Source organism: Aedes aegypti, chromosome 1 (assembly GCF_002204515.2).
Source record: "Aedes aegypti strain LVP_AGWG chromosome 1, AaegL5.0 Primary Assembly, whole genome shotgun sequence".
Classification (NCBI taxonomy): domain Eukaryota; kingdom Metazoa; phylum Arthropoda; class Insecta; order Diptera; family Culicidae; genus Aedes; species Aedes aegypti.
The window spans coordinates 172,024,603-172,051,337 of record NC_035107.1 but is presented as its reverse complement, the minus strand read 5'-3'; the positions used below and the strand labels follow the sequence as shown (position 1 = coordinate 172,051,337).

General features: G+C 35.9%; 1 long non-coding RNA gene across 1 annotated transcript; it reads left to right on the top strand.

Annotated features, from left to right (window-relative positions):
* Positions 1 to 13,260: 13,260 nt before the first annotated feature.
* LOC110674552 lies at positions 13,261 to 16,719 on the top strand. The gene is made up of 3 exons (XR_002498978.1): positions 13,261 to 13,322; positions 13,393 to 13,511; positions 16,432 to 16,719. It is a non-coding gene; the product is annotated as an uncharacterized LOC110674552 (long non-coding RNA).
* The last annotated feature ends 10,016 nt before the right edge of the window (positions 16,720 to 26,735 follow it).

Below are 26,735 nucleotides of genomic sequence, written 5' to 3'. Positions count from 1 at the left end.
TAGATTACTTATCGTGAGGTCCATTTGTTATCAGAATATCCCTAGAAATTACAGACTAACGTAAAATAGCAACCAATAATTCAGTGATCAACAATTCCACATTTTTTGTGACATCATTTGACAGCCACTCAGGCAGGCATGAGATCTTTTTGATTCAGTTTGCGCACAATACTAATCATTTGTGAAAACTGATTTAGTGGTATCATGCCTACTTCTTACTTGTAAGATGATAAACCATTTCCGATTTTTTTGTTGGTTCTACATTTTACATATTTATCAGCAATTTTAATCAAACTTTCAAATGGAGCGTTAGTTTCTTGTTCAATGAGATGTTTTCTTCAAATGGGTTTAGTTGTAAGCATATTGGAAACATAAAGAAGTCGACCATTAAGGTTAATTTTAAACTCGTCTCCCATATAAGGACAAACGTGTCCATTTATGAGCCCCCATTCCCATATCCTCGAAACGAGTGAAAATGCTTTTCAATTAAGTGAAGAAACAATTTATCCATACATTTGTGATAAACAATTTTGCGAAACTTCACGTAATTTCTATTTTTCTTTCTATAAACAAGAAGACATAGAAAAACAAGTGTTTTACTCATTTTGAATATATCGCAATTATTTGTGAAATTCATTCCAAATCTCAAAACTGAAAGTTTGATTAAAATTGCCAAAAAACATGTGAAATCTAGAACCAAAAAATAAAAAAATATCGGAAATGGTTTAACCAGAAATTGTTTCATCTTACAAGTAAGAAGCAGGCATGTTACCACTAAATCAATTTTCACAAATGATTAGTATTGTGCACAGACTGAATCAAAAAGAGCTCATGCCTGCCTAGCGGCTTTCGCAAAAAATGTGATAATGATGATTACTAAATTATTTGTTGCTATTTTATGTTATTCTGTAATTTTCCTAGGGATATTCCGAGGAAAATGAATGTCACGATAAGTAAACAATTATTAATGAGTACCTATCGAAATATTCAGAAATTGCAAATAACAATGTTATCACATTTTTTTTACTGACATCGTCTCCTGAAAAACCGACTAGCGCATGTAAGACCACTTACATGTCAGTGTCCAACCTATATATATTTTGTATTTCTGCTGAGAGTTTATTATACCAACCAGCCCATATATTCACATCACATCGCATCACAGACACATCAATTTTCCGTAGTCGTATCCTTGTTGAACTCAAATGTTACTGGATTGCATTGCTCATTGCTTTATAAAATGGAGCAAAGAAATAAATCATAATCAAGCGTCTTCTTGAACCTATAATAATTATTATATAATGAACCAGATGGGTGGAATAGAAAAATAAGTAGTATTTATATGGTGCACATCATCGTATGCTTGTTTAATGATCGTTAACATTCCAAATTCATATATAAAAATGATGCCATATTCTTCTGAAATGGTGCACGTTTCCCTGAAGCGATCTAGGGCTAAAAAATATTCATTTGACTAATTCAATGGTTGGATAATTGAATTTGAAAATATATTGATATTTTGCTTATTACGCTTTTTTTGATGAAAAATGCAAAATTTTCAAACTTTGTCAAAAACTAATCCAGGGGTGCTGCAAATCATTTGAAAACGGCCTCTTTCTACACTTTTCTTGCACTTCAAGACCCATATAACCGCGTCCCTGATCCAGCCAAAAAAGTTTTTTTGTCGAACAGTGTAAGGACAGCGTGCCTTAGGATACAAATACGTTACTCTACGCTTTTGCTGGAACATGACCTGTCTCTTAAAATCTCTTTACATAAAACAATACTTACAGGGACGCTTGCTCACGCTCGGATTGTCAACACCTCCCATCAGATCGAAAAACTTTCTTTCAGGCCCATTTAAATTAATTTTCCGATTGCCGGTTTGCTTCCGGTCAGTTTTTGCCTTGATCCTTGCTTTTAGGTTGTTGATCTTTTTCATGACCTGCTTCGGCGTCATATCTATGCCATGCTGAATGAGCAGTTGTATACACATGTCCTTAGCAGCATTTTTCTTCTTTTCCTTTATAGGTGGTGCTTGTGATTTCTCAAGCAGCACTTTTCCGTGGATGATCATTATCTCAATGAACTTAGTATCATCGAGAATCTTTTTTCCTGTTTTCTGCTTCACGCCATAGCTTTCGTCTTCATCAGTGCCTAAGATCAAAAAAAAAAAATATTTCATATTCATAATTAACATTTAGCTAATTTGCTTACTTGATTGCGGATCCAGTAGATATTCTTCATTGGTGAATTCTCCGTCTGACATTTTGCAAATAGGTTGTAACAAACTCGTTTTTTTAATGAAAAATATATGCAAAAGATAATTTAAACTCGTATGCGTACGGAAATCAATTTCAAACCGTTGAACTCTCTCATAAAAATGGCACCTTTCAAAAGTAAACAACAATTTTGACAAAGCAAATGCTATGTTCGAAATTCGAACTTACTTTGAGTAAAGTTCAACTTTATTCATACGGTTCTGAGTAAATGCTCAAACCATTTACTTTACTCAAGTCATGATGAGCACGAGTAAATGCTTGGTTTTATTCATATCACCTAATGAGACATTAAGCATATAAGTATCGTTACGTAATAAAATATAAGTATCTAATGCAGTTAATCAATCGCCGTTTCCAGACATATCCTTAGCCTGTCCAAAATACATAATTTACCCTACCATTAACATAGATATTTATTTTGGTCATCTGTCGTTAGATCACGTAGACCGTATTGTTTGTTCGATGTTTCATCGCTAAACCGAATGACACAAATTCGGCTCGCTAGCTAATAAGCAGATTTATCTTAATTTGAGCGGAGGTGGTCCGTATATAGACATCGTCTCATGACACGCCGAGTTTTAACACCGTGCTGTTTAGTGTCAAATGCGTTGACACGTGCACACATATTTGACGAAAATAAACAAACAAATTCAAACAGAGATTAAATACAGTACCGTTTACTTTTCGGTGTTAGGTCTGACCATTTAAATCCCAATCCGATTAAATCTCTGGATAATCGTCAATCAAATGTGCATAATTGTTGCTTCCTGCACCGTGGTTGGCATTTTTATCCATTTCTTTCTACGTTTGTTTTAGAGGAAAATTTCCGAAAAATGTGTTCAGTCGATATGTTCCACTTTCTGTCGTGATGGGAGTTTGTGGGCGGTCAAACGACATTTCATTTGTTCCAAATTACACATTGTGTGTGAGAGAGCAAAAGTAAATAAAAGATCGGAACATAGCAACATTAGGTGAACGATTACAGGGAAGTGCTTACGCTTACATCATCGACCAGAGATGGGTACCGTTTAAGAGAAAATCACTTGACGCTCGGTAGCGTAGCTGAAAAAAAGAGAGTACCATGTCACGGAGGTTCAGTTTCCCAAAAAGCTGAATTATTAGTTGAATTAGTTGAAAATCAAAGTCAAAAAGTCATCTAGAATATCAGACACCTAGTTACACTAAATTTAAAAAAAAATAGACCACATGTTCAAAATACCAAAAAATTGGCTGTAATTCTGAACTACTGTTTCATCTTCACCAGAATTCGTGCCATTTTAGTTTGAAGCATTTTTTTAAGCATATCTCGTTCAAATCCTTATTTAAGTCTAAATACTTGATTAGAAAAGAATTCTCTTTTCTAAGTTTGACTATACACATGTTTTTGGAAAAGGTTGAGAGACTGAAAATGTATGAAAACCAGTTATTTTGTTAAAATCATGTTCTATGGGAACCACAATATGATGATTATGTCCAAAATTGGCAAGCCTAAAACTTATTCCTCAACACTTGTCATGATCAAAACATTAAACATGCGTAAGTTTTGCCATGAGCTTTTAAATATGGGCCACTGTGCATTTGCCATCCTCATCTCCGCCTGTCTCATGGAAATGCGACGTGAAGAACGCTTTTGACAACGTTTCTTTTCGGGCGGCGGAAACCAGAACCGAAAAAATATGGTGTGTAAAATAGAGAGTCATTAAACGGTAGATTGGATTGGAACCAAAAAGTAACACTTACGCAAGATTTTTGGAGCGTAAAGGTGAATAATCAATTTGGAGAACGGATTCCTCACAAGGTACATGACCTTTGTTTTGGGAAGGCCTATGTTCGATATGTTTGAATCATTTGCTCACATGTGGTGGGAACGTGGGAAACAATTAATGTATTTTTTTTATTCAAAATATGGTACGATATGACTTAATCATAACAACCAAAGTGACTTACATAATGCACCCTATGAGTAATTGAATATTTACGTTTTAGTTATGATTTCACCATTCAATTGCATTTTCTTTATTAATTTATTAATTTTTCTCACGAGACCTTTTTACTTTTTATTTATTTGGTTCTATATCAATTAACTTGACGAAACTTCGCATACAATATTTCACCAATCCACTTGGATCTCGGATCATGGCTGCCTCTTTCATTCCTCTCTCACCTTGCTCGCTGTGCCCCACACCTTTTTGTTCCGACCGGATTCGAAGCAACATGCTCTGCCAAGCGTATTTTTCCAACTTTGGCCACCTTCTGGATACTGGGTTCGCCGTAGAGTTCGACGAGCTCGTGGTTCATCCTTCGTCGCTTCCACTCGGCGTTCGAAAACCTCAAGAGCTTGCAAGTCCACGTCAACCACGTTTCATGCCCATAGAGGAATTCAGTATTCAGTGCGAGGTATTTTTTTTTCTTGCTAGCAATTTCTTCTGTATCTCATAGTAGGGACGACTTCCACAGATGATCCGCCTTCGTATTTCACGAGTAACGCTATTCTCAGCCGTTAGTAAGGATCCGAAGTAGACGAACTCGTCAACTACCTCGAAGGTATCCCCGTCTAACGTGACATGAACTTTTAATAGATGAACAGGTGGTGTGTAGAGACCTGCTAATCACGGCATTTCTGGTGAATTTACTGCACGGAAAAGATATGGTCCGTTATGATTTTCACACTCCAGTTGTCTTTTCGTAGATGGGGCATATAGCGCCTTGCTTCCACTCCTCCGGTAGGTTCGTCTCCCAAATTCTGACTGCAGGGCCCGACCGGCCAACCACTCCGGGTTCATCTTAATGAGTTCGGCTCCGATACCATCCTTACCAGCGGCTTTGTTGTTCTTGAGCTGTTGGCTGACATCCTTAACTTCCCCATCGTGGCTATTGGTTTTGTTTCCACTGTCCGCTCTGCAGACGTTGCCATGACCTGCGCTGTCCTGACCTTATGTGCCTGTGTTTCCTACGCCATTCAGGTGTTCGTGTTTGTGCTGCTTCCACCTTTAGATTAACTCGCGTCCATCAGTCAAGATGATCTCATCCTTTATGTCGGCCCACATCAGCTCGCGGCATGAAGCCCTTGAGGGATGCATTGAGTTTCTGGTAGAACTTTCGCGGTTCTTGAGAATCCATCTTTTGCCATTGCACCACGTCTAGGCGGCGCTATTACAACATACGGCGCATACAACAGCCTCCTGAAGTTTGCTTCAAGTGTTTCGGAAAGGGCCATAGGTCGTGGAATTGCAATGGTCCCAACAGAAGTAAGATGTGCAGAAAATGCGGCACCGAAGGCCATAGGGCAAGCGATTATAAGCAAATCGCTAAGTGCCTAATAGCAGAGAAAAAGCAGATAATGGACACTTAACGGGTGGGCCCAAATGTGCGGGCACAAGCGGAGTATCAAAGCACACTGAAAATATCTCTTCGTATTTTATCCAAAATCCATTTCGTAAAACAATATTTCGTACATATTACGCCATTTTCATTCACCGTACGAATTATTTGTACTTGACAGAATTTCGCGATTCAGTTACTTTATGAAATATTCGTACACGCAAACAAATTTTGTTGTATAATCTACCGAATCCATAGTAGAATTAAGAACTGCACCAACGATTTTCAACCGACTACAAAAATCTGTTAAGCTTACTATAATCTGGTAAAAATCACTGAACAGTGCAATAAATTTGACTATGTCCACAGTAACCTTGACTACAAAGCATTGTATTTCAATCTGTGACACCCACCGTACAACACAGTGTGGTCAAAAGTATAATGCCAAACTTGTCATGTAGTGATGTTGTGTAGTGATGTTGACTATGTTTTGGTAGAGTTAACAGATTAATGTAGTCGGTTGAAAATCGTTGGTGCAGTTCTTAATTTTACCATGGATTCAGTAGTTTCTACAATAAAATTCATTTCAGTGTAAGATGCACGATTCACAATTCGTGGATATGCCTTTTCGTTATGTTTGCTTTTGTCTTTCATTCACGCTACTCGCACTGGATGAAAATTCTCGAAAAGCTATTCAAACAGTCGTAAGTCGGAAGAGCAAACAAACTTAGATTCCAATCCAAACCAACTTGATTATCACTTTTATTACGTTTAAGTTTCGGAATCACGACGTAAGAACAAATCAGAACAAAACAATACTTGAGCCAATTTTACATTGTACAGTGGTCCAAAAAACATATTTCATGAAAATCTACAAAAAAAAAGTTTTTTTGCAGCTCCTAAATTGGCCAAAGCTATATTTCCTATGTTCACATACGGTCATCCATAGATAATTGGTTTTCTGGACCCAGTGTTTTCAATTCTAATGTCTGAACAAAGTAGGACCTTCCTAGAGGACGTTAATGCCAAGAAAAAGAAGAAGAAGAAGATCCCAACAAAGTAGTCTAGTCTACTTTTAGTTCAAGTGTTGTAGTTGTTTTTCTCGCAAAAACACGTCTTCTCTGATTGGGGCAAACACACAAAATATAATTTGACGGCATTCAAAAGACAAAATTATTTTCTCTATAATATCATAAAATGAGGTGTGTTATTTCTCATTCTTCAATAAAATTCCTTGAAAAACAAAAACGTTTATTACACAAACTGCAATGACTTTTAAACTTAAGTAGATATCAACAATTTTTACATGAAAATTCGTTTACTTCGATGACAAATGTGTAATAAAAATGATGTGAAAAAAAACTATTTTAATTTTATTTTTATTACTCTGCATCTTGAGCATGAAAACAAAATTTAAAACAAAAGCGATCTTCTTAAAAATTGTTTATAGAAATATAGCATCTTATTATATGTTATCTTGAACAAGTGTGGTCTACAATATCACATAAATTATTTTATCAACTTTTTCAATTGTAAAGAGACTGATATATAGTCTTTGGCAAAGTTTTTTTTTCACAAAGCTTAAAATTTGACCAATTTGGATCATTTTTTCGTAGTCAACGTAGGGTGCTCCAAGAAAACTACGTTTTTAGTTAAAGAGTCATAAATAAACTAAAAAAAGAACCAGTTTACTAAGGACCACCTGATGTGAATATAAGAAAAAATATATAAATCTGTAAAAGTTAGAGCTCAAATAATCTTTTTTGGCAAAGTTTTTTGAAGCGTTATGAAATTTGTGAATGAACCCATAGTGCACTGGTACAATAGTCCATTTTACGAGCCGTTTTTGAACAGCTGATCGCTTATGTTATGAACAGTGCTTCAAAACGGTGAACAGAGTCTGTTCATGCACAACACAAAAATGCTAGCGCATTGGTGGTTCCTTTTGTTCGATTGCGTTCTTGCTTTCTTTGCTCACGATCGCCCGAACACAAATACTGTAGAGGGCATCGCATCATTTTATTTTGACATACATTCATGCATCCGATTCCCTGTGTTAGTTCTACAATAACGCCATACCGTCGTACATTAGTTTGTAATCTATCTATTATTATCATAATCCACCCAATTATTTACAAAAATAGCTATGAACGGAAAAAATAACGGCTGTGAGCAGACTCTGCTCATCAAGCAATCACGCTCTTTTAACATTTGTTTTGTTGTGGTTCTCCGACGCAAAAATCTGTGAGCAAATCGGCGCTGTTGGTTCGTGAGCATGTGAGCATTAGCCTGGGACACAATTATATGAATAATTTAGATTCTCGCTCCAGTCCACTTTTTGGATAACTTTTAGGCCCAATAACAACTGTGCAAAATTTCAGCTCGCAGCTGCAAACTTACTTTTGCAAAGAAAAATCGCCAGAGGTCGCCCATTGTCCTCTATAAAAATTTCGAACACAGATCTCGATAGGTATTTCTACGATGAACAATATTGCCGAAGACCGCAAAGCAATCCGATGCTTGTTAAAAAAATTTATTAAGCATAGACTATTCGGAAATTTTGCCCGATTTTGTTATTATTGTTATTCCTTTACGTGTTAATCAACGTCGCCTTGCCAAAAGGTTTTCATTGAAAAACTTTTTTCACAATTCAATGGGCGACTTCTGGTGATTTTTCTTTGCAAAAGTAAGTTTTCCCATAATAAATTTTGAATGGCTGGCGCTAAAATATAGTTTCTCCGATCGAGCTGAAATTTTGCACAGTTGTTATGGGACCTAAATGCAATCCAAAAAGTGGACTGGAGCGAGAATCTAAATTTTGTCCCACACTAGTGAGCATGGATCCTGCTTAATATTGGTTCATTTTGCGTAAACGGAATAATTCTTTCCACCACTGACTATGAATGAAATTTTGACAGTAGGCGGTGTCGTAACGTGTGAAAGTAACAGCAATACCATCAGTGTTTCCGTTTCGTAAAATGGACTATAACGTCGTCAGTCACGTGGAGAAAAAATGCCAAAATGTAGGTTTATTTTAATATAAATTAAGAAACAAATTAAGTTTTATTACCTCTCAATTATTATTTTCTCCAAACCGTTGGAAAGTAACCTATGTCGATTTGAAAAAGTAATCGAGAGTTATTTATTATTACGAAACTGATCGTTTGTTTTAAGAAATCATTCGTTGTTTTCTGCAACGAAATGGTTTCGTAGAATGAACTAACGATGACGACACGCTTCAACTTCTAGCGGGAAGAAAACCTTTGATGCGGGCCGTGTTTATAAAAAAAAAAGAATGATCAATTTTCGGTATTTACAGCTGTAAGAGGATGAAGGAATTCTCGGTGGCACAGTCCCGTTTCTTTTTTTTTATCTGTATCTTCCTTACCGATACAGTTCTATTTTTAGCTAATCTATATTTACATCTGCTTTCACTCTCTTCTGCTCTTTTGCTCTCACACCGAACAGGTAGGAGAGTGCTCTGCTGTTGGTCCAATCGATTTCCATAAGCCATAGTCAATTGCTCTTGCGATGGTTCGTTTTGCCGTGTTCCTGAGTCGTTTGAGGCTAGCTGCCTGCGAAGTGGGTCAGTTTGTCTCAGTCACCATCTGATACTGACGGAGGATGGATGTGTTCCCCTAAGCACGGTCCTCCGTGCGGCGTCTTCTGGTGGCTGGACGGGTTATTTTTTTGGAGGGGCTGGGAATTGAATCCATGACCTTCCGCTTATGAAGCGAAAGCGTTACCTCAAGGCTACGGACCCCCCACAACAGTCCCGTTTCATTTCTCTGAAGTAGAGTGGGCTGGTGTTCCAGATTATTTTTATGTTTCAGGTATCTAAGTAGACAAAAGTGCAAGTGAAAAAAAGCATTGTACAGAGCCTTGAACTCATATTCGTACAGGGATCTGTTTTCACATCAAGTTTGTAGAAAGCTATCAAAAGATATATCGACTTCGAAATACTTCACCGATAATATACCTCCATTATTGCGAAAGTATTTTAAATTCGATATACCATACTAATCGATTTACGATTTGATATTCATCAACTTGATGTGAAAAAACTGCCAAGTACGCGTACTAATTTGAATCACTGTATTTATCCCAGCAAATCGTATGTTTCGTGAGATGTACGAAATCGTTTCGTCTAATGCACTAAAGCTCTAAAAATACTTTTACGAATGATTCGTACATTGTATATTAATGTTCGTTCTCAATACGAAATTCACGAATTTCGATTACAAAATGTTTGATACATTACACTGTTCGACAAAAAAAATTTTTTGGCTGGATCAGGGACGTGGTTATATGGGTCTTGAAGTGCAAGAAAAGTGTAGAAAGAGGCCGTTTTCAAATGATTTGCAGCACCCCTGGATTAGTTTTTGACAAAGTTTGAAAATTTTGCATTTTTCATCAAAAAAAGCGTAATAAGCAAAATATCAATATATTTTCAAATTCAATTATTCAACCATTGAATTAGTCAAATCAATATTTTTTAGCCCTAGATCGCTTCAGGGAAACGTGCACCATTTCAAAAGAATTTTGGCATCATTTTTATATATGAATTTGGAATGTTAACGATCATTAAACAAGCATACGAGGATGTGCACCATATAAATACTACTTATTTTTCTATTCCACGCATCTGGTTCATTATATAATAATTATTATAGGTTCAAGAAGACGCTTGATTAGGATTAAATTTTTTGCTCCATTTTATAAAGCAATGAGCAATGCAATCCAGTAACATTTGATTTCAACAAGCATACGAATACGGAGAATTGATGTGTCTGTTATGTTTATATGGGCTGGTTGGTTTACTAAACTCTTGGCAGTAATAAAAAATTAGGTCGGACACTGACATGTAAGTGGTCTTACATGAGCTAGTCAGTTTATCAGAAGCCGATGGTGAAGTCTGTGAAAAATGTCATAATAATGTTATTTGCGATTTCCAAAGATTTTTAAAGGTACTCATTAAGAATAGATTACCTATCGTGAGGTCCATTTGTTATCAGAATATCCCTAGAAATTACAGACTAACGTAAAATTGCAACCAATAATTCAGTAATCAACATTTCCACATTTTTGTGACAACATTTGACAGCCACTCAGGCAGGCATGAGATGTTTTTGATTCAGTATGCGCACAATACTAATCATTTTTGAAAACTGATTCAGTGGTAACAGGCCTACTTCTTACTTGTAAGATGATACAATTTCTGGTTAAACCATTTCCGATTTTTTTTGTTGGTTCTACATTTTACATATTTTTCAGCAATTTTAATCAAACTTTCAAATGGAGCGTTAGTTTCTTGTTCAATGGGATGTTTTCTTCATATGGGTTTAGTTGTAAGCATATTGGAAACATAAAAAAGTCGACCATTTCGACAGGTTAATTTTAAACTCGTCTCCCATATAAGGACAAACGTGTCCATTTATGAGCCCCCATTCCCCTATCCTCGAAACGAGTAAAAATGCTTTTCAATTAAGTGAAGAAACATTTTATCCATACATTTGTGATAAACAATTTTGCGAAACTTCACGTAATTTCTATTTTTCTTTCTTTAAACAAGAAGACACAGAAAAACAAGTGTTTTACTCATTTTGAATATATCGCAATTATTTGTGAAATTCATTCCAAATCTCAGAACTTGATTAAAATAGCCAAAAAACATGTGAAATTTAGAACCGAAAAATAAAAAAATATCGGAAATGGTTTAACCAGAAATTGTTTCATCTTACAAGTAAGAAGCAGGCATGTTACCACTAAATCAATTTTCACAAATGATAAGTATTGTGCACAGACTGAATCAAAAAGAGCTCATGCCTGCCTGAGCGGCTTTCGCAAAAAATGTGATAATAATGATTACTAAATTATTTGTTGCTAATTTATGTTACACCCGATTCTGTTTATGCACGGATTTTTTTACACGGCCGTGCAAAAAAAGTTTCCATACATTTTTTTCCACCAAAACCTTATTTTTGCATGAAACGTCGAGAAATGGTGTTACTTTTTTTGCACGGTTTTTGAAATTTTGAACTGAAAACTTTTTTTGCGCGGTACGCATCCCCCGTGCAAAAACAGAATCGGGTGTATTCTGTAATTTTCCTAGGGATATTCCGAGGAAAATGAATGTCACGATAAGTAAACAATTATTAATGAGTACCTATCGAAATATTTAGAAATTGCAAATAACAATGTTATCACATTTTTTTACTGACATCGTCTCCTGATAAACCGACTAGCGCATGTAAGACCACTTACATGTCAGTGTCCAGCTAATTTTGTATTACTGCCAAGAGTTTATTAGACCAACCAGCCCTATTCACATCACATCACATCACAGACACATCAATTTTCCGTAGTCGTATCCTTGTTGAACTCAAATGTTACTGGATTGCATTGCTCATTGCTTTATAAAATGAAGCAAAAAAATAAATCATAATCAAGCGTCTTCTTGAACCTATAATAATTATTATATAATGAACCAGATGGGTGGAATAGAAAAATAAGTAGTATTTATATGGTGCACATCCTCGTATGCTTGTTTAATGATCGTTAACATTCCAAATTCATATATAATAATGATGCCAATATTTTTCTGAAATGGTGCACGTTTCCCTGAAGCGATCTAGGGTAAAAAATATTGATTTGACTAATTCAATGGTTGAATAATTGAATTTGAAAATATATTGATATTTTGCTTATTACGCTTTTTTTGATGAAAAATGCAAAATTTTCAAACTTTGTCAAAAACTAATCCAGGGGTGCTGCAAATCATTTGAAAACGGCCTCTTTCTACACTTTTCTTGCACTTCAAGACCCATATAACCGCGTCCCTGATCCAGCCAAAAAAAATTTTTTGTCGAACAGTGTTATACTTAAATTCCCTACCAATCGGTTAGATTTAATATTCTTGTGGTGATTTTCAAATAGCCGTAGCGGTAAACGCGCAGCTATACAATAAAACTAAGCTGAAGGTCGCGTGATTGAATCTCACCGGTCTAGGGATTTAAGATTTGCTCGACTTCCCAGGGCGGAGAGTATCTTCGCGCTTGTCAGTTGCCACTATTGCAATTGGCAAAAAAGGCTTTAAGTTAATAAGGACGCATTTAAATATAACGTAACGCTCAAATTACCAATTTCAGACCACCTCCCTCCCCCACGTAACAACCTTTGTATGGAAAAATTATTTTTTTGTATTGCTCGTAACACTAGAATATGCACCTCCCTTCTCCCTGTAGCGTTACGTAATATTTGAAGGATCTCCGACTGTGGAGGTGTTCATAACTACACTCAGAAATAAAAATAGTCACAGAATTACTAAAGTTTATGCATTAATTACTATTTTCTATCTACCTCTCTTTTATTCTGCTGAGAATTTCTACACTAAATGTCATTTCGCCTGGGTTGAAGCCTATCGATGCTTCAACCCAGGTGAATTGACAAATATGAATAAATTTCCCTGCAGAACGAAAGAGAGGCAGATGGAAAATAGTCATAAATTACTAGAATTGAGTAATTCTGTGACTATTCGTGTTTCTGAGTGTACACTGAAAAACCGGCTCTGCCTAAGTTGGGACGTTACGTCAAAAAAGTAAGATAATCTATATTTGTCACGCTATTTGCCACCACTTCTTCCATCCATTTGTTTCGATTTTTTATAAGTTCTCTTTAGTTTCCACCAAGACTTACTTCCCTTAGTGCATGACGTAATTTGTACACCATCCCCTACAAGTATTAAGCTTACGGTATAGTTCACTTTATTCGTTTTTTTAATAATTTGTAGATGGTGTCGCTGTTGGATCATCTGGTAGGCAGCAAGATACGGCTCTTGAAGAGGACGAAGGACAAAGTGCGGTTAACGAGGAAGCCAACAATGAAACTGCAAACACATCTGTGGATCAGGTAAGATCGTTTTTCTTCTTCCTTTTTTTATAACATACTGACACTCTATAGGGCGTCAGTTCTCGGCATCAGTTCTCGACAAACATTAGAAAAGAGCCCAAGAGGTCTTGAGCCTTTTTTCATAAACGTTGCTGTTGAGCCTTTTTTCACCCGCCCACGCAAACTAACTCCACTATCAGAAAGATCAATATTAGCTCTTCCCAATAGTGTTATTGATAAACGTGATCGAGTTAAATGGGGTACAACAGCGTCTTGAAAAGCCATTGTTTACCTATGTCAATGTTTGTCCAGAATTGTAGTTTTACGTCCGCTTATTTCTGAGACTAAACCTAAACACCAGACGCTCAGAAAAAAATTCACATGTTTTACAATATTTATCGAACCCATCATCATATGAACCGGGACCAAAATCGTACTTCTCAGTCGGAGGAGATTTTAGAAAATCCCGACGGCGTCGACGATAATTGATACTCAGCCGGTTAGGCAATCTTGAATCGTTCCTCAGATCGGTCACATTTCTAATTACGTTTATATTTAAAAATGTTAATATGTACGTAAACATACCACGTACATCCTAGGTCAATAATTAAAAATTATTATTAATGCATATAGTCTTCAACCTCAATTTGAATTATATGCTTTTCCCTATACATGTTCAACTGGATTTTTGGTACAGTGTCCGTTAGATTTTGGAAACATGTGAATTAAATTACAATGTAATCCTACAACCTTGGTTATGATGAACCCTCGCTTTTCCATGATAGCTCCAGAGTTCCATTGGTTTTCGATAAACTGAAAACAAACCCAATAAGATGAATAATATGCAGTAGTTACTAGAACATGATTCCATGCTTATTCGATAGAGTTAACAATTTGTTTCAAAAGTAAGTAATCAATTAGCTATTGAAAACCAATCCAAATTTTATTAAATTACTTCAAAAAATTCAGCCCATTTACAACAGCGTTTGTTTAAGCTCTTTACACAAAAACGCTTTTTGGGGGATGGATTAAATTTCCTACTAAGGATACTCCTGATTTTTAATTACTCCATAAAAAGATTTTTTAATTAGAAACTTCAAATAATTAGCCAGGATTTCTTTTCTTTTAGATGTATTTTATTCGTGAAATCGCGTAAAATAAATATACAAGAACTAGCTAGTTTTCCCAAAATTTTTGTAGAAATTCATAGCAAATTCATATTTAATGTAACGTATTCAAAAAAATCTCTAAAAGTTTAATCTGGAAATCCTTAGCTATTTGTTACCCAATTCATCTATTTTTTCGATAAGCATTTCAGGGATACTGTCATAAACTCACCGTTTATTTTTTCCAGATTTTTTTTTCTAAAAAATACGCTAGAAAAGTTTTCTTCGAAAATTTCAGAATTCAGAAATTTTATCCAAAAAATATTCCTTTAGAAAAGTTGTGAGAAAACTACCTAGATTTTTTAATAATTCCTTTAGGGATTTCCACAGGAATTATGATACGACAGGGACGCCATCAACATTTTGAAAACATTTGTCATACTTCTGATTGCCCAAGCAAACAAAACCTCTAAAAAATGCTAACATCAATTCAAATTGAATTCAGAATAATTGTTTTTTTTTTAACAATTTTCGGTGGCAAATTTCTTGATGAAATGCTTGATCGAAGATTTTTACTCGAATTTTTGAAAACATAGAGATCTACAAGCAAATTGCTACGAATACCAATGTACAATCAATCTTACATAAGTCGGTTCAATGATCTATTTCAAAATAAAATTTTAGTACAAGTCAAAACTTAGCGTGACATAATTTGTGTTTCATCACTAATAAATTAATCAGAATCTGATTCAGAAAATTTTACAAATACTCCTCTAATAATTTCATCTTCAACACCTACAAGAAATTATCATATTTGTATTGCAGATTAAGCAATTCCTTCAGCAATAGTCAAAATTTAAATAAAAATACTATTCATGAAGAATTCATGATTTACCTCTATTATAAATTCCAGTAATGATTTGACTAAAAATATAATACTAAAATTCTTGGACAAAAAATCCTGGTACAGTGAAAATCTATGAATCGATGTTCCATTTCTTGATGTCGACTCGTTCAACCATATTAGAAACGAAATTTAATGTTTACTATGGCAGCCATCTCGAACATTTTTTAAAGCATTCCATTACTGATTTTTTCCATGAGTCGATGGTCCCTTCATATATCGACTCATTTCCATACCAGGGTTTTTTGCCCAAGAAATTTGTGCGAAACTTTTTGGTATAGCTTCTGAACTCTCCATTTAACAAAAGTAGGCATTGAGTAATAGAGCACCAAGAAACTAAAATTTATAAAAAATAGTAGAAGCTCAACAACACTTATTATAAGCTGAAATTTCGTACAGCTCATATCGCATATTGAATGAACAAACAGAAAATAAATGTGATATAAATTTTATTACTACTATATTATAAAGGCCCATGTATAATCTCGATGTGACTGTTATGCGGCAATGTGACAAAACAACTTGGTATTTTTTCGAATTTTTTAGAACAAGTTGGTTGAATGTATATAGGTATGATTTGATGAAGTTCCACGGTATTAGCTCGAAATCGTCAAAAATGTCGAATGTGACATATATGCAGTTATGAAAGTAATTTACTTACATTATACTTTATTTAGTTATTTTTAACGGAGTACTTGAAAAAAATCTTGAACGCTTATGAAGAAGTCCAGTATTCAACACTACACTAATAACTGTCGGAAGTACTGCGACATGATAGTAGGCTATGATAAACTGTATATAGAAAGTAGAATTTTTTTTTTTCATTCTTGTTCCAACTGCCAACTAAAGTAGTTTGGTCTCTGGCTCTCACCACATTTTACCATAAATAACCAATGCTAATAATTACTAATTGAATATGAAATGTTTTCAGCTCAACAGACAAAGCGATGTTAGACAAACTGTCAATCAAAAAACGATCCTGGAAGAGCAGCTGAACCTGATTAAGTCTCAACAAGCGTATACGGCACGGCTTCAGGCGCAACAAGATGAGCGTCACGAGAAGGAAATGGAGTTGATGATGCTGAAACGCAAGTTGACTTTATTGAAAATACAGCAGCTTGAAAACGAGGATTGATCATTTTTTTCCAGGCTTTACTATCAAATATATTGGATGCGATATTCTTCAGCAATAATAGAGACAAATCACTAATAAAATACAAAATTTAATATTCAATTTGATTTTTTTTAATAAAACTATCGACGAAGCGTCATTTGAATTTCGGTACACATTATGGGCCCTATTTTATAAGTCGAGTCGATCAAAAACGACTCGACTGGAGTCACTGTCGACCAAAAATTTCGCTCGACTTGGCTCTGTCACTCGAATTTATCGACAGTTGTCACTCTATGTGACTGGATTACTATGGGAGTCGACAGATGACATCTGAAATATGCATGCTTACTTTGATCGACAATGACTACAGACGAGTCACGTGAATTCGCTCGAATTGCAAAATAGACCCCTATATTTATTGTCCAACGCTTAATATGTTTTTATTATAGATTATAAAAATCACTTATACATATATTTATTTCTTTTTCGACGATTACTTCCACCTCGCAAATATGACGCAATACAATCGCGACGTCGTTGTTCTCTCTGCAATACTGTAGCATCAGTCACGGTTGGTCTGGGTACTTCTATATCATATGTGGTTGTTTCCGCTGGTTCAAAGTCTTCATCTTTAAGATGTTTCGCCACGTTGTGCAGAACAAAGCATGCAGCGATGAAACGAGGAATTTTTTCGGTTTTTACCCTTACTTTTGACTGCAGTAATGGAAATCTTTGTTTCACTTGTCCAAAAACGCGCTCTATGACGACTCTTTCTCGCTTGTGAATCACATTGAACACTTTTTGTAAGGATGTCACAGGATCTCGGTATGGCGTCATTACCCAAGGGGTAAGAGGGTATGCTTCATCAGCCAAAAGAATCGCACCTGCCTGATTTTCCTGAATCAAATTGAAGACATTTGAGTTTTTCCATATTCGTGCGTCATGTACTGATCCAGCCCATTCACAATCCATGCTTGTAAACTGCTCTTTGGCATTACAGGTTGCTTGTACATTGAAGGAATTCAGCCCTTTCCTATTTACAAACTCATCCTTGTAGTTGCCTGGTTTATTGATCAGAATGTGAGTGCAATCTATTGCACCAATGGCACTTGGAAATTTGTATTTAGTTTGCCACATTTTCTTTTCCTGTTCAAATTCGTCCGGTGTGTTTGGAAAATGTATCCACTCGTCAGCTTTCTCAACTATTTCTTTGCACACAGACCAAATCGTTTTGCACACTGTTGTTTGGTGGATACCCAAGTCCTCTCCTTCTTCTTCTTTCTGGCGTTACGTCCCAACTGGGACAAAGCCTGCTTCTCAGCTTAGTGTTCTTATGAGCACTTCCACAGTTATTAACTCTCAGTTTCTCTTTCTATGCCAATTGACCATTTTTGCATGTGTATATCGTGTGGCAGGTACGAAGATACTCTATGCCCTGGGAAGTCGAGAAAATTTCCAACCCGAAAAGATCCTCGACCGGTGGGATTCGAACCCACGACCATCAGCTTGGTCTTGCTGAATAGCTGCGCGTTTACCGCTACGGCTATCTGGGCCCCTCCAAGTCCTCTCCTACACCTACCTGTAACATACAATGAAAAATTCATATCAATTGGAAAAATCACTGAAATACTTATTCATTACCTGGAATCCTGGATCACTGACATATCTTAAAAAGCATTTCATCCTTTGAACATTCGATAACGCACCTCGATTTTCAAAACTATCTCCCAGAAATGCTTATGTTACATGATCAACATTTTCACGAGTAAATCGATAGAGATCTTTGAAATTATTATCATCGCCTTCTCGCCTTGGCTTATACATTTTTACTGAGCGATTTATATAATTTCCATCTATGTCCGCTACAATCGGGAAAGGTAAATTAATAAAATCACCAGAATACATTGTTTTTTTACATTAAAATTTCAACACACGAATCTGCTACTTTTGGCGCCTGCTTATGTCAGCTGAGCATGGTCAGTAGGTGACTCACATTTTTTTGAGCATTTACTCAGATTTTACCGCTTTATTCATACGAATCTCAATGTTCGAAAAGTAACTGCTCAAGTTCTTAGTTTTATCATACCAACTTAAGTAAATGCTCAAGAATATGTTTTGACAGGTGGATCTTAGTAAAGTAAAAGCTTTTGCTCAGTTTATTCATATCACCTATTGTACTTTGAGTTTCTGAGGAAAAAAAGTTTACTAACTGTAGTATTAGCTTCCAAAATAACGTTTTTTGGCGGCATGTCTGTTATACATTTCGGACACCAAATATACGTTTTGGACACCCTCATGTGAATATAATTTGGACAGGGGCGTTATCTCAGTATACATACAATGGTTTCTTAAAAAGACGAGTGTTTCATAAAACTTTGAGAGTTTTCATGAGAATTACGCATTTTTTCACTTATTGGATATGTGTATTAGTGATAATCAATCATTTCATTTAACCTTCCAGTCGCTGAAGAGACGAACCAGCCAAGGGCTGAAAGTCTCTCTAATAAAGAAAATTCATTCATTCAACCTTCCAGTCGTCGCGTGGTTAACCACTGTCACAACCACCACGCTGCTTCGATCACAACAGTGATCGAAGAGCGAGGTTTTTTCACCAGTGCTGTACAAAATACAACAGCGCGACGACTGAAGTGTTAATGCAAGCAAATATCATCAGATCCACGAGAAAACGCCTGTAAGTATGCATGCATGCGACATTCCAGTGTATTTCATCAGATGACCAAATTATATCAATAGAACAAAAACCATAATCTATTTTGGACATCACCTGATTTATGCCTTATATACTCATGTTAGGATTTTAGATGAACTTAGCTTAAATTAAAGATATATTGTCACTTTTAAACTTTTTTATGAATGCCACTTCTGAGCTCTGTTATTGCATTTAATGTGTGTTCTTAAAATGTTTGTCCTCTTCCATAGGTTTCACAGATGTTCTATTGATACAATTTACAATTTTGATAGTTTTAAAGCCAATTTGTAATTGTTTTGAAAACGGTCATCATTATTAAGTAGCATAGTGTATTTATAATGCAATACATGATTCCCCGTACATATATTCCTCACCATCTCATTGGAAATGAGCATAGAACGGCTAGCCTGTCCAAATTATATGCATGTCCAAGTTATATACATTACCCTACCTATCAAAATGCTTGTATAGAAGAATGGAATTCGAGCATTATAACACTGTTCGAAAAAAAAAAGTGGATCTGAGTGCACGGACACCCCGGGTATAGGGGGTATAGGGTATTTTATGATAAGCTAGGGAGAAAACAATATTGCGCGACATATTTTGAGTGAATAAATTGTTTGATCCCAATTCGTATCCACTACCGGCACCGATTCCGGGTAAATGGCCATATCTTGGTTGTTTTTGGACCGATCTTAATACTTGGCGCACCAATCGCTTCAGAATTTGATCTTCTATCTTCATGTATAGTAAAATTTTGATTTTTTAGCCGAGACCTTTGCTAAAAACACGTCATAATTTTACTGCATAAGACATGCTTCCGGAAATCCGGATTATCACCGGTATCCGGTGGTCATAGTTCATCTCCGTGGATGCACCTCAAAACTAGATTAGCTGACCCGTCCATTACTTCTTAAAGAATTGAAACCGGTCAATTTTTGTCAAAGTTACAGCATTCCAAAGTTGACCCAATTTTTGCCTGTCCCTGTGTGTTTGCCTGTGTGTTTGTTATTTTGACAACCCCCTGTATATCAAATATTCCATCATTTGCGATATTTTAAAAATGGGGAGGGTACAAAAAAAGGGCGAAGAGCTCCCTGCAAATCTTATTACAACTCTTCATATTGTATTTAAAGTTGAAAACATTATATGGCAAATGAATTCCGCTGTCCTGAATATAAAACACTGTGTCGGTTTATTGATTAGATTAGATTTTTTAATAAAAAATGCAAAAAGTTCAAGTATATTTTAAAAATGACCTGGGGCAGACACGAACATTCTGAAAACGCCATTATTTTTGTTTATTTTTATACTTTCAAGCCCGGGATGTCCGGTCTCTGTGCATTCAGATCGACTCTTTTTGTCAAACAGTGTAATTATAATGATACTATATTCCTCAGAAATCAAGGAAACTTCCATTATCAAGCGATTTTCTCTGTATCCTCTTATGTTAGATCAGATAGGCATACCACGGTGATCCGACATACCGTTATTATGCAAAAAAAATGTCGATTAAACCTTAGCATAAGGCTCGTTTTCTGAGGTCATTCTGCACCTCTGGCCCAATTTTTATAAAAATCCCTAGGAGGAATCTCAAGAAATCTCGATTTGAAGGTTTTTACTAAAAATTTAAATATATTCCTCATTAAATTGTTGCAATAGCACTGAAAAAAACTACAAAACGCTTTAAAAGTTGGCCAAACTGTTCTCAACTGGTATAACATTGTTACAGTTAAGTGGATGAAAAAAACGAATTTAGAACTATACCATTTAATTCCACTAGAGTTTGTATCCTTTGACAGATACGCGTATTTCGACCTTAACTATAAGGCCGTCTTCAGTGTCGTGTACTATACTAGAGTCGAGTCTGAGTTCATGTGAAATGTCGAGTCGAGAGTTCATGTGAAAGCGGTTATAATCCTGTTGTGGCTGGAATGTTGAATAGAATATTTTTTACGCAAAATGCTGACGGCAATACTCTGTGGAAAACAAGACATAAACATTAAGAATAGTACCATATGTACAAAGGAACAAATTTTATTAAGCAGAATAAATACGGCAGACTTTGGTGACCAGTCTCACTTAGAGTGAGAGTCGAAAAAAAAAGCTGAAAATAATAATATTCAGCATTGAATGTTTCACGTTTATCGAACGTAACATAAATTGTATATTAGAATTTACTTCTTAGATTTTATTCTATTGAAATAAGCTTACTGGTTTGTCCTAGAGTTTTCAATCCCGGGAACATTTCCCGGGAAATGAGATTTCCCAGGATTCCCGTTTCCCGGGAAATGATTTCCTGTTTCCTGGGATTCCCGTATTTCCCGGGATTTATTATTTCCCGGGTATTTATATTAAAAAAGGATTGACCATCCATTTTCAAACCAAAACTATCGTATAATTTACTTTTCATATCATTCTAACCTAATGACCTTACTAGATCACTAGATATACTTCGATATTAATTTGTTGTTTTTTTATGATCAAATAGTTGTTGATGAAATGGATAGCTCTTTGACGATGTTTTTTTTTCCAAAATAGATTATATGCTATACAATGTACAGGATTTTTCGAGGGATCATCCATGAATTGAGTACGCTCATAAAGTTTTCATGGATTTAACCATCACATTTTCCATCGTTAGCCTCTAGTTGGTTTTTATTCTAGTGCTTGAAAGGTTTGATTTAATGTTGGTGCAGGTCGGACTCGATTATCCGTTGTATCGTTTTTTATCACACCGGATAATCGAATCTTCCTGAAGACGAATCACTGGAAGAAAAATTAAAATCTGCATTAAAAGAACTTAAATATTATTCTTTTTTCGTTGTTTTAATTATATAATGCAGTGGCGTAGCCAGAAATTATTTCTAGGAACATTAGGGGTCTTGGGAAGCAGTGTTGATAAACTCACACTCAAATCTCAATCAATACGCTCTCCCGTGAGAGCAAACTCATTAGAGATCTGCTTCGCAAATGTCACGCTTGAGATTTTGATGCAAAATCATTCAATCAACTCAAACCGTCAAAAAATAATTCAGTCGCAAAACCCATCAAAAACTCGTGAAACCCGAATGTTGTTTTTCACGTTAGAAAGGATTACTATCATTTTACCAGACTAACAAGAAATTATTGCCGTGTTTGAGTAAACTGTGGAAATACGAGATGATGAGTCAAAAAGGTGAGCCAACTCATCCATGATTTTTTGATTGCTGAGTCGCGTGATTGACAACTCACGCATGAAAAATCTCAAGCGTGAGTTATGAGAAATTGAGTTTTTCACAACACTGTGGGAAGAAATCATTTTGACCGGCATACAAAAAACCTATTTTTCAAACCCCCTTTTTAACCTACACCTAAAGCTGCAAAACCATTCATATTATTTATCGCAATACCGAGTTATCTCAAATTAATGCTTAAAATCTCAAAACCAAGAATATCAAAGAACAGACTCCGGATAATCGAATCCCGGATAATCGAGTCCGTCCTGTACATATTAGTTGAACTTCATACGATTTGTCAAGAATAATCTTCACATGGACTCAATATCATAATTTGTGTTGTTCTGAAGCCTAGCGTACACAACGGAATCAATGGATTTTTTTGAGAAACATAAATAAATAACTTACAAAAAAGAGAATGTAGGTACCGTAATCCGGGGTAACATTGATCATTTTTTGTAATGTTTCTTAAATTTTTCATTTGAAAATGCAAATGTCGCAAGTTTTATATTTTTAAAACAAGTACTGGCACCCACCGCTCGTGACTATATACTGTACTTTGGTATTCAAAAGATTTAAGTATGTATAAATAAATGTTTTAAGTGATTTTTTTTATTTTGCTGATATGGGGTAACATTGATCACCCATGTAAACAACGTTCGGTAATATTGAATATGTCCTTGCTTGCTTAAATCATGGCCCCTGAAGCCGAATATGAAGACCAAACTCTTACAAGTCATTTACTTTTTGAGTTATTTCAAAAATAAAATCACTTTGAACCACGCAATACGCCTAAAGGTAGGCAATTTTCCAAGGAAATTCTGCAGTCTTAATAGTAGTTCGATAATGTTGATTATTTGAATAAACTTATGAAAGATTCGACAACGGGATCGTTTTCGGCGATGCCATTTCTAGTAACAATCGCATTTTTCTTGCTCATACCATTTGCAGAACTCGTGTGAGACATGAATGTTCAGTAGTGTCATCCATAATGATAAAAATCATTGATTCAAAAGGTTGACGAATTTACGCATAAACGATACGCAATTTTCGCAAAAACCTCAATTTTCATTAGCTTATGAATGTAAGATAGGGAGGCACCATTCATGCTTTGAAAATATTTCATCAATAAATGATGATTCGAACTTTTTACGAGAGGGATCATACCGATCAATGTTACCTCGCTGATCAATGTTACCCCGGATTACGGTACCATACAAGTTTACTGGTATAACAAAAATACGAATAATTAAAAAAAATCATCAAATTTGCTTCATTTTCACGTTTTTGCAAATTTCCCTGGATTTCCCGCGAAATGGCAAAGTTATTTCCCGTTTCCCGGGAAATCAAATCCCGGGAAATTTGAAAACTCTAGACCAATGTAAAAACCTACTTACCCAGGAAACCAATAAGCCGTATATTGGGCCAAAATGTTGATTTACGGCTGATATAATGCCAATAAGCAGTTAAATAGCACTATATAAGTCGTATATGGAGGATTGGGCCCGATGTAAAGTGAGGGTGTTTTCTAATAGTACCTTTTTCCGGTACTGACTTTTGCGCCAACCTTGCGTTTAACAAGGATGCCAGTACTGTAGTTGCGTGCCCGACTAACCCGAGAGCAGCACTCAGGGCAGGTTCTCTAGCCTATTAGATTCTCAAATTCAAACCCCTGATACCATTTGTACTAAATCGGAACTTGCACCAACGAAAATACTCAACCGTAGAAATATCAAATCTCTCTCAATCCGATTCAGACCGATCAAGACTAAACAGGCAAATTCTCCTTACTATTAAAACTCAATACACCGCTAAACGTTCAATGTGTGTTAGGCCTACATGTATTATCAACTTCTCGCATTTGCACAATTTGGCTTACTATTACTTTTTACCTAGGGGTGTGGTTGTGGCTTAATACTATCGGTACCTGATGACGTTGCGGCCGTTTGTTGAACTGCTCTCGTTGCTGGGATCCTAGGCGTTTCTGTTGACCACCGGATCATGGGTTTCGCTCTTCGTGCAGGTGAATGGTGCTGGCTACACCAACCTCATCTCGTGCCAGAATCGGCTCGTGCCCGTCGATGGCGTCGTCTTCTATTCACGTCGGATCGCCTGCGACGCCGTATACTGCGTCGGCACACCAGGCTCACGATTACCGAGGATGAGTACGATCGACCACGTGCTTGAGGGTCGTCCACAAATCCCGTCGTGGATCGTAAAAAGCGATATTCCACCCCGTCGGTGGATAGGGTCCCAATTCCTGTGGATAAAATCCAGACCAAAGGAAAAGCCACGTGGTGTGGCTAAGCCACACAACAGTTAACACACACCCAACATTTAAAGCCACAAAATACTACCTTTTTTGTTTGCTACCGCTCTCGCTTTCAGCGTAGTCTGCGATTCTGTTCTAAACGTGATGTTTTAAAACCTCAAATCTATAGTTAAAACATTGTACACTTATTTTCACATCTTCCATGTACTTTACAAGTTTTACCTGACCGGTGATTATATCACTACACAAATTCACCTTTTATTTTGATAATTCACTTTGAAATACTGTTTTTTTTTATTTGCTTTAAACTTTCCCTTACTTTTTAACTTATTTGTATAAGTATAAACTTCAGAGGTTTCAACTAACTTTCTTATGAACGCACTAACTTTTTGGTGAAAATAATTTGGACCAACTTGTCGCTTCTAGATGAAGTTTAGAAATGGACGAGTTTTAAGAATTTGGAGATAGATGTGGTCCATCTGACCATGAAATTTTACTAATACGAACGCGATCGTTGGCGGAAGTTCATCATTTTCCTTTTTTTATCAACAGTTGTCCTTCTTCCTCCAATATGCTATTGAACCTGTTCCCGATTGCCTGTCTCGTTTTAAATTTTAGTTTTTGTCCAAATCTCGTCGCGAACCCCAATACATTGGTGCCCCATATAAGTTATTTGATCATAGGTAGATTTTTTTAGTATTTTAAAGTGCTCACGCCTACATGTAGGTTATTCGAATGAATCTGTTATACATTCGAGCTGCCCGATTATACATGGTTATTTTCGCTATAAAATTCATCGATTTTTAATTTCGGCGTTTTCTGGCAAACAGTAAACGCCTGATTTTTCAACTGTTACACCGATATACGGCTTATGGTTACCTGGGTAAGCCATTCTGGCATGTTAAGTCAGTTGTAAATATTTCTAATTATAACACGGTAACAGTTGTATACTAGTTAGAACAGTTGGGCCAATTTTTGGGCGCTTTTGTAGTTTTTTTCAGTGCTATTGCAAAATTTCAATAAGGATTATATTGATTTTTTAAGTTAAAAACTTCAAAGCAAGATTTCTCGAGATTCCTCCTAGGGATTTTTTTTTTTGAAATTGGTGGTGGTGCAGAATGACCTCAGAAATCGCTCAGATTTGATTAACATTTTTTTTGCATAAAAACGGTCTGTCGGGGCACCGTGCATACATTATGCTAAGTTTGATGTCCACTTTTATACACGGATATAAAGAAAAAAATCTTTTTCCTGTCAATTTTCTACTGACGGCACATTTAACTGAATGCCGTTTGGCGCTATTTGGTTGAATGCCATCTTGTCGGACCCTTTCGTTGGTTGGTTGGATTCTGAACTTACATATGGTTACGTTTGGTTGAATTATGAACATACAATTGTCAACAATCAAATATATTAAATTAGAGTCATGCAAGTCAATTTTGAATAGCATCCTCCCAAAGTTTGAAGTGATTCGGAAGAAATTTGACTGTGCACACGCCATTTGAAGTATATATGGAGATTACTATGTAAAACGCCAACCTTTTGTGTTCAGCCCTCTATCTCGTCGTCATAATATTGTATGGAAAAGTGAACAAACTCTGTTCATGTGAAAGCCTTTCAGCTACAACTTTGCCGAAGACCACTTTTCGATTGGACGTCAGGATCAATTGCTATTCATAATCATAAAGTGGGTTTGCATTTTGCATGCTCAACCAAATGTTCGGCAGGCAACAGTGGTGCTCCTGGTGGTTAGAATCTAGATCAAAGGAACACTAGTTTTTTTTTAATTTATTTATTAGTATAATTCCTATTATTACATTCATTACTTATATCTAGGTGTTCTGTGTTATTAGACAACACTATCATCCTAATTTGGTGAAACAAATTTAAAATTTTATTAACATTTTGTTAACAACATATT